The sequence below is a fragment of the Panthera tigris genome, chromosome F3 (assembly GCF_018350195.1).
Source record: "Panthera tigris isolate Pti1 chromosome F3, P.tigris_Pti1_mat1.1, whole genome shotgun sequence".
NCBI lineage: Eukaryota > Metazoa > Chordata > Mammalia > Carnivora > Felidae > Panthera > Panthera tigris.
In genome coordinates, this window is record NC_056678.1 from 13,762,912 (window position 1) to 13,773,157 (window position 10,246).

Genomic DNA, 10,246 nt, shown 5'->3' on the forward strand with positions numbered 1-10,246 from the left:
AAACCTGGTTATATATACTGGAATCACTTGGACAGTTGTTTGTTTTTTAAAAAATTTTTTAACATTTATTTATTTTTGAGAGAGAGAGAGACAGAGTATGAGCAGGGGAGGGGCAGAGAGAGAGGGAGACACAGAATTCGAAGCAGGCTCCAGGCTCTGAGCTGTCAGCATAGAGTGGGGCTCGAACTCACAAACCGCGAGATCATGACCTGAGCCGAAGACGGACGCTTAACTGACTGAGCCACCCAGGCGCCCCATGTTCGTTTGTTTTTTAAATAACAGCAAGCTGACTTTAATCTAGACCACTTACATCAGAATCTTCCAGTCTGAGGCCTGGGCATCAATGTTTTTTAAGATTACAGCTGGATGGGGTGCCTGGGTGGCCCAGTTGGTTAAGCGTCTGACTCTTGATTTGGGCTCAGGTCGTGATCTCATGCCTCATGAGATCGAACCTCACACCAGGCTCTGTGCTTGGGATTCTCTCTCTCTCTCTCTCTCTCTCTCTCTCTCTCTGCCCCTTCCCTGCTTTCTTTCTCTCTCTCTTTCAAAATAAACATTAAAAAAAAAAAAAAGAATCCAGGTGATCTAGAGGGAAAACAATACTATAAATCAATGTTATCAGTTCATCCTGGAGACTGGATTTAAACATTTGTGTATCCCCAGCATCCAGCACTGTGTCTGACATGTGAAGAAAAACCTTATAAAATGTATCTATGATTTATTGCACCGTAGGAACCAATTAGACAGGAACCAATCATTTATAAACAAACATTTGTTAAGTGTCTAGTGTAAGCAAGGCACTGTCCTGGGGAATAAGGATATAAATTAAGCATTTCCAGATACACGATTCAAATAAGATATTGCCAGTCAGTTCTTCTACAGCGCGGTGAGCGGCAGGAAAAGAGAGTCTATTTCCCTGTAAAAAGAAAAAGTACCTAAATTCTAAGTAGAGCTCCTGTATGGACTAGGATAGTCAGGATTCTAAACACTGACGAAGTAAAAATTAGATGTTTACTACACTTATATCAATTTGCTTACTTTCCAGCAGATTTTGCTTTCTTTGCAATATCTAAATAGACATCGATGTCGAGTTAATAGAAGGCAAATTACGCGCATGCTGTTGAGGTGGAGGCAAAGATCACGCGGGCAGACAGGAAGGCACGTCTGATAAAGAATGGAGTGTTTTGGGCAAGGAAGTATTGTGGTGGTCTTAAAACCTGGCGGCATTCAAAGTGAACCACTACTCCAAGGTCTCCCTCTCGGAATAATAATAGAAGAACCTAGACTCGCATTGAGGAGTCGTGGGGTTGAGTCTTGCGCTCTCCGCTTACTAGCTCGAAGCCTTCGGTAATGCACTTCATTTCAGGTTCTCTGGCTGTGAAACGGAGTTAATATTCCCCAGGAGACAGGATTATTATGAAGCTTTCACGGTGTAATCATAGATGAACGCCCTAGAACGGATTGTGTTAACATAAGGCGTTGGGTCAGTAAAGGCCAAATCCCTAGTGCAGGTTTTCCCCCTTATTTGGATCCCTGAGAGTGGTGGTTATTCCTGGAAGCCTCTCAGCTGGGAGAGACGTTCTCTCCATGCACCTTCCCTCTGTTCACACCCCTCCCCCCATCCTCAGCTATTCAGGCTGCAGGGACTAAGAGAGCGTATAGCTGGGTGATCTTTCGCAGCCGAGCTCCCTCCCTGGATTGTGCGCTGTCCGTTGGCCTCTCACTGATTTGGGGGTCACCACTAGAAGCCTTGCTCCTTTTGTCGGACCCCCCAGAGAAAACCCAGGCACGTCATTCTCCTGAGAAGTCTTCAGTGAGTCCTTGTCCTCAGCGTGCAATTCTAACTCCTGAGTTTGGCAAACCTTCCCTCTCCTGGCCCTGCTTACCTTCTCTAGCCTCGTTATGTCCCGACCTCCTCCTATTATCTATGCTGCTGTCTTAAGGGACCACATGCAGCTGTCCCCACACAGCGATTGGGAGCCAAAACTTTAGAATCTGTTGGCCTGGATCCCACCGTGTGCTAGCTCTGCGTGGGTGCGGGCAGGATCGCTGACACTTTTGTGTCTCAGCTTCCTCCTCCATAAAATGGGGATACGGATCGTACCCAGCTCTTTTTTTTTAACGTTTATTTATTTTTGAGACAGAGAGAGACAGAGCATGAACGGGGGAGGGGCAGAGAGAGAGGGAGACACAGAATCCGAAACAGGCTCCAGGCTCTGAGCGGTCAGCCCCGAGCCCGACGCGCGGCTCAGACTCGTGGACCTTGAGATCATGACCTGAGCTGAAGTGGGACGCCCAACCAACTGAGCCACCCAGGTGCCCCGGACTGTACCCAACTCTTAAAGTATGATGACACTCATCTAACTTGTCCTAAGATAGTACGCAAAGACCACTTAAGTACACTGTCTAATATTTAATCATTCATAAACATTACTACCATTGTTATTATTAATTTTATTATTGTTCCTGCCCTTACAACCCTCTTCTTCCTCTTTCCCTTTAAAATAATAGAATCAAGGGCTCCCATTTATCACAAGGCTATGAATTTCAAGGTACTGCCCCCAGGAATTTTAAACATAGTGTTTTTATGTTTCACTTATCACAAGAACTCTAATATGGCCCTCACTTTACAGACGTTAACAACTGAGGCTCAGAAAGGTCAAATGATTTCAGCCTGCTTCATCTGAATCGTGTTTTTACTTCATTAATTCCCACTTGATTTGGGGATTTGGCTAATTCTTCACCCCCTCCTGGTGCCTTTCCTTGGCTTCCTAAGACTAGCGGCGGTGTCCCTCTGTGCTCCCCACCAGAGTCACAGTATCTATGATAGCAGATTTTAACTGCTGCATTCAGGGGCGCCTGGGTGGCTCAGTCGGTTAAGCATCCGACTTTGGCTCAGGTCATGATCTTGTGGTCCGCGGGTTCGAGCCCCGCGTCGGGCTCTGTGCTGACCGCTCGGAGCCTGGAGCCTGTTTCGGATTCTGTGTCTCCCTCTCTCTCTGACCCTCCCCCGTCCATGCTCTGTCTCTCTCTGTCTCAAAAATAAATAAACGTTAAAAAAAAAAAATTCAACTGCTGCATTCAGATGTTTTGTCCACTAGATGGGAATCTTTTGAGAAAAAGAGTCTTCTGTGTTCATGCCCGTGCACCTGGTAGAGTGCCAGATTCAATGAAAGAGCGAGCGCAGAATAAAGCAATGAGACGACCCTTAGGGCCCGAGGAGAGGAATAGGAATTTGTGAGTAGCCGATGCTGCCCTGAAATCAAAAGGAAGCTTTAGCTGACTTGACACCAGCAAGGGCCACCAGCCAGATGCCCCTGGGCTGGGCCCGAGGGCCTGCCGTTGGCATCTGGGATCAGGAACGTATATCACAGTGATCGCAACACATCTTCGGTCTTCACAGCCCATCTCCTCTGAAACATATCCGAAGCCCTTTACACATTTGCAGGGAACTGACAAGCACAAAGCGTGCCCGTCCGCGTACAGGTTACCTCATATACATTTCACCTCCTGCAATCCTCACGGTAACAATTTAAGGCGAACTTTATTATCCCAGGCTTGCCAACGAAGAAAATCTCTAAGATTTGACTAAGGTCAGAGACACCGGATTCGCACACAGCTCTGCAGGATTCCACAGAGCCGGCTTCTCCCAGGATGTGGCTGGAGGTCCTCTGGCCTCCTCCTCTGGCCGTGTGACAGGTTGTTCCCAAGAGCCAAAATGCCAAAGCACCTGGTGTGTTAGTTAACAAGTCAATGGTACCTGAACACTGGGATTCTCAGGGGGAAAAAATTACATAACAGTGTGTGTGTCAAAAGTAGAAGGAAAAAAGGTGGAAACAAACCAAATGCCCATCAACAGATAAATGGGCATACAAAAATATTATCCAGCCATAAAAAGGAATGGAGTGCTGATACATATTACAACATGGATGAATCTTAAAAACATTATGCCAGGGGCGCCTGGGTGGCTCAGTCAGTTAAGCGGCCGACTTCAGCTCGGGTCATGATCTCGCGGTCCGTGAGTTCGAGCCCCGCGTCGGGCTCTGTGCTGACAGCTCAGAGCCTGGAGCCTGTTTCAGATTCTGTGTCTCCCTCTCTCTGACCCTCCCCTGTTCATGCTCTGTCTCTGTCTCAAAAATAAATAAACGTTAAAAAAAAAAAAACCTTTAAAAAACAAACAAACAAACAAAAAAACATTATGCTAAGTGAAGGAAGCCAGCCACACAAGACCACATACTGTATGATTCTATTTATACAAAATTTCAGAACAGATAATTCGAGAACCAGAATGCAGATTAGTGGGGCCACAGCAGGGAACCGGAAGAAATGAGGAGTAACTGTTTAATATATAGGGCTTCCTTTTAGAGTGATGAAAATGTCCTCGAACTAGGCAGAGGTGGGACGCCTGGGTGGCTCAGTCAGTTAAACGTACAACTCTTGGTCGTAATCTCATGGTCGTGGGTTCGAACCCCACATCAGGTTCCACACTGACAGCAGGGAACCTACTTGGTATTCTCTCTCTCTGCCCATCCCCTGCTCATTCTCTCTCTCTCAAAATAAATTAAAAGAAAAGAAAACTTTAAAAAAAGAAAGAACTAAATAGAGGTGATGGTTGCACAAAATTATGAATGTACTCCCCCCTGCCCATGATGGTATGGCCTGGGAGGAATCTCTCTCAAATCTCCCTCCTGCTATGCGACCTTAGGTGCATTTCCCCTAGAGGGCAAGCATCTGGAATCAGGGCCTCAGTGTGTCCTTACAAGGCCCGCAGATCAGCCAATGAATGTATTTGGCGAGTGAGGCCAGTCTGCAAGTGAAGGTTTCAGAGCCTAAACCCAAAGACAAGCTACTTTCTATGGTTGGACACACTGCAGGGAATGGTTTGCTATATTCGGTCTGTGCCTATCATGGCAACTAAGGTATCTTCTTCCTTTTGAAAAGAAGGGAGACAAGGTATAACTTCTGAATAGGGAGTTCTCTGGTGAAGAAGGTCTTCGGAAGTGATTTCAAAGCAGAGGAAAGCCCTCCACGGCGGAGTCCGCCTAATGTCCCCACATAGATACTTAGCTTCTCAAGCAGAGACCAGTCCCTTTCAGACTAGAGGTGGCCAAATTTCACGCCAATGGAAGGCGAGTAGAAGCAAAGTGTACAACTTTGGCATCACTTGCTTAAGAGGAAATCCCACAGCCTGGTCATCTGCTTTGTGTCTTTCGGCTGGCTGCATGTGGAGGTGGAACTCAGCTTCAACCCTGCAGTCAGTAACACGCTCTTTGGACGAGGGCAGAGCCCCCACTAGCCTGGGCATCTGGATGGCTTCTCAGTAGACCCTGCCCATCCCGTACTTTTATATGACACAGAAATAAACAACTATCTTCACTCCGATGAATATAGCCCCACTCCGAACACCCAGCTCAAACAGCCCGAAGTTACGCTTTAAAATCTTTCATCCTTCGCCATAAAAACTTCTCTGTTGAGATGTCAGTGCTGTACCTTAAGGATTATCCTAATGAAATAGTACTCATCAATTGTGTCTTCAAACAAGTGAGTTTAAAGGATTCTTTCTGGAGGAGAATGAAGAACATAACACAAGTCTCCCATTCCGTCAGAACGTACCCTTTCCCCCAAGAAAGACAGTAGTTTCATCCAGTTAATGCTCTCTGCTCGAATCCGGTGACTTCTGGGTGACGCGGCCACTCCTCAGTGGGCGTGGCTTCCCGTAGCCTGATCTGATATACAACGCGCTACTCTTCATTGGACAGACAACAGTAGAGCTGTATTCCGATCCTTTTTTTTTTTTTTTTTTTTTTTTTTTTTTGCATAGTGCAGAAGGTGGACAAGTCTATAAGAGCTTGGATTTTATTAGCATAATCAGTTTAATAATAGAGTTTGTAGCAGAGTGATGTGATCGATAGCAAGTCCTTGACCCTTTCTAGTACATAGGAAGAGGGAGATTTCCCAGAGTCCTTTGCAGTTAGGTTGGCAAGTGCCGGTCAAATACGAGTGAGCGACGAGTGTCACTTCTGTGTCGAGGTGTGAGCACTAGATATGCTTGCTCTTCCCTTTCTGCATCAAAGGTCATTTGTGAAAGATGATGGCAATATATCATGAAAGGTCCTTGGATCCTTGAGTCGCTATTTGGAGGATAACTTCCCAGAGAAAGTGTCCAACCCACATTATGTGAGTAAAAAATACACTTTTAATGTTAAACCATTGGATTTCCAAGTCTGTGTATTCCCAAAGTTTATCCTAATTATCTTGACTAACATAGCGTCTCGTGTGGAATTCAGATATATGGGCAAATGTTCACATATGATGGCTGTCTACAAATCAAACAATAGATGAGTTGAGATATACGGTCTTCAAAACATTTTTATGTAAAACTTTCATATTTCTCTATCATTATATTTACCCTCAGTGGACACATTCAGTGTTTCCTTAAAATCTTACGTTTCAAATTATCTGTGTACCATTTTGAGTATTCCCTTTAATATCTCAGCAACTGTCAGGGCACCTGAGTGGCTCAGTGGGTGAAGCGTCCGACTTCGGCTCAGGTCATGATCTCGTGGTTGGTGGGTTCAAACCCCATGTTGGACTCTGTGCTGACAGCTCAGAACCTAGAGTCTGCTTCAGATTCTGTACCTCACTCTCTCTCTGCCCCTCCTCTCTCTCTCAAAAATAAATAAATATTAAAAAAATTTTTTAAATAATAAATCAGGAACTGTCTTTCAAAAGTATCTTTCAAAAGCATATTTTCAAAAAGTATGTACAGTGAGAATTCTCAAACCTTAAAAACATTACTTGTTATCTTAACAAAACTCTTGCTATGGGCAAGCAAAAAACCGTCAGTGTTTTTCAGAGTAATAGTCCTATGAGGTTATCCCTTCAGTAGTTTTAACTGATCACAATGATTTATGTCTTTAATTCATCGATCCATAATTGAAACACTTTATTCAAACATCATCTAGACTAGTTTTTATCTCCCAACGTGCTACACATCTGTGTCTACTTTCAGTATTTTCTGAAAATGGACATTTTTATTTTTATTTCATTTGATTGAACAGTCCCCAGCATTCATATGAAGGGAGGTTGATGGGGGCTGGGTCTGTTGTCCAGAATAGCTACCGTGACTTTTCTGTGTGGCTTGGGCTTTCTCACAGTCCTAGGAGTGAGCCTTCTAAGAGAATGGAAGGAAGCCATATCACTTTTATGACCAAAATGTCACTTGTACAGTAGCCACAAGCAACCGGGATGCTTAAGGAAGGAGCTTAGAACCCATCATTCAATAGGAGTGTCACAGTAAGATTGTAAGAAGAACATGGGGGGTTGGGGATAATGCACCCATTCTGGGACAGCACAACCTACCACAGTTCCATAGTCTGTAGCCTTGCAGAGTTAAGAAAGCCAACTTGTACCCTACTTCAAACAGAAGGCGTTATAAGTACAGGCTTAGGAGAGAAAATCAGTGCTACTTTCATAAAAGAGCAGAAAGCTTCTGGTGTGATCGAATTTGCCATTTTCTCAAATTTCCTCACAGCAGGAGCCATCTGAAAAGGTAGCACAGAAGCCAGTGGGGAAAAGGTCAGAATTGTCACATGTAAAAAACATGTCTTCACAAGATCTTTGGCTGTTGTTTCTGATGTGTGGAAATGACTGGAAGCAAACAGACAGCAGGCTTGCAAAATCTAGAGAGAATAAAGTGGTCAAAGGTGCCTTAAACCTGGCCTGTAAAAGCTTTTAGGTGCTAGAATAATCTCAGTGCACTCAAACTGCCACCAAAATAAATGGGTTTCAAAAGCTGGGCAAACTCCTAGAAGTGCATCCATTATAATCCTCACCTCGGAGAGGAAAGATCGAGGTCCACAGAGGACAATGCACAAGGAAGATTCTCCCAGAAAGCAGACTCGGGAGTTGCCAGCTTGTGTAACCAATGAGCTTCCCCTGTGCTAAGGCCCAGAGTCCTCACCACGTCTGTCAGGCAGAATTTGATGATAGCTATGGACCGGTGACCACCACATGTTTCCCATCGTCCCCTTTCCTGAATGGTAGTTTTTGTTTATTGCGTTTACCTGTTCCTTCTCCACTGCTGCATATTGAGTGGTTAGAGGCAGATGACATCTTTCTCCCTGCCTGGAATGTGGTCACTCTATTGGGAAGAAAAGAGCCACCAAGTGTGACCGCCATGAGAAGCAGAAAGAGAACAGGAGTTTGAACCCTGGGGGGTTATTAAAGCCATGCATATACGCTGCATTCTCAACTCCTGAACTTCTTATTAGGTAAGGAAAAGTTACATTCCTTTTTTAGCTATTGTTTTTAATCTCTGTTACTCGTAGTCTAATGTAATTAATGCAATCCTGACTGGCTCAGTATTGTGTTCTTGTAGTCAAGTCCTGTACTATTAAAATATCATATTTTATTGACTCAACCCTAAGACTCACCCTGATTTTATGTACCAAAAAGAAAAGAATAGAAGAAAAATATTCTGTCCGTCAGAAATATAAGATGATATTGATTGTAAGACACATACCCATTGCAATGGTGTTAAATACGACTCAGTTAAATACATTGTGTAGAGTTAGAGCTTGATCCATTTGCTTAAAAATAAAATAGTCCTGCATTTGGCATAAGCATAGAACATCTTGGAAACACAAAAAGTCATTAATGATGATTACCTTTGGGAAGTAGAAAGATATAGGGTGGGAAAGTTAATTTTTGCATTTTCCTTTCTATAGTTCTGAGATGTAGTATTTTTAGGAGTCATCTAAGCCACCACTAAGAGGGTGAATATTTAATTTCATCCACCACTGTTACCCCAAGTCCTAGTCCTATCGTTTCATAGACACTCAATGGAAACCAATTTGACAATAAATTTCGTATCTAAAAAAAATAGACACTCAAATATATGTTGATCAGGTGAATGATTTTTTTAAATAAGTCAGTGTCATTGAAAAAGTAAATGAAGAAATTGCTATAGCATGAGTGTTAGTGTTCCCCCCAAATTCATATATTAAATCCTAGCCCCCAATGTGATGGTGTTAGGAGGTGGAGTCTTTGGAGGTGATGAGGTCATGAGTGTGGACCCCTTCTAGAAGAGATCCCACAGCGCTCCCTAGTCCCTGCTGCCATGTGAAGATACAGTAAGAAGTCTGCAAGCTGACCAGGTGCCAGCACCCTGAAACCGGACTTCCAACCTCCAGAACGGTGAGAAATAAATGTCTGCTGTTCATAAGCCACCAACCGTGCGGTACTTTGTTATGGCGGCCTGAACAGACCAAGACAGAAATTGTCTGCTTTCTCCTCATTAGTCTACAAGTTCCTCTGCGATTAGGGCTGTGCCATATTTCTCATTGAATCCCTAGTGCTTTGTGCAATGCCTGGTCCATATTAGGAACAGGGTAAATATTTGGGGAATTAAAAAAATGTTTTGCAGAGACATTTAAGCTCATTCTGTGGAGGGTGCCATTGCGACGTGGGGCAGAGCCGTGATTTAATCAGAGTCTCAGGAAAAGCATTCTTTTGGTGGCAACTGTTGGAGACGGGAGAAGCAAGGGTAGAGTCAGGAAAGTGAGTCACGCCGACAGATGAGGTCGCGTGAGGGCTTCTGTCCAGGCTGACACGGGGAACAAGAGATGGAACTTTACATTTTCCTTTCACTTTGAATATTTCAAAACTCAGCATCCCACCAATCACAAAAGGCAGTATCCCTCTCTATTCCTCCCAACCCAGTGAGTTGGGTAGACGCAAAAAGTACAGCCTCAAAACATTAAGCCAGATTCCTTCAGCCACCCCATGCTCAGTCACAGAGCCGGGCTAGAACTCATAAGTTTGCTTCTAATGCTCTGGTTTCACTAGACTCTGCTGATTCCTTTTCTAGGAAACCTTCTCTCTGGCCCTCTTCCCCCACCACCTCACCACTACATAGAGAAAAAGTCGAGAACTACGAATCTACAGTTTGGAAGGAGAATGCTAAAAAATATTCTTTTTTGGAGATCCTTCATCAAGAAACACGGGAACCACAATTCTATAATCATATATTGATTGGAACTGGACTGCTCCTTAGAAGTATGTTTTCGAGGCCAGAAGCACTAAGCTAGCCCACAGTGTCGGAGACTTTAATCCCTGGTATTTTGATGTCCTATTTCTTTACAGCTTGATTTCAGTTAATGCCTTTCTCTCTTTTATTTTCCCTTTCACCACCTACAGATATGGACTATGTCCCAGCATAGTTTCCTTCACCAACTGTCAAGCT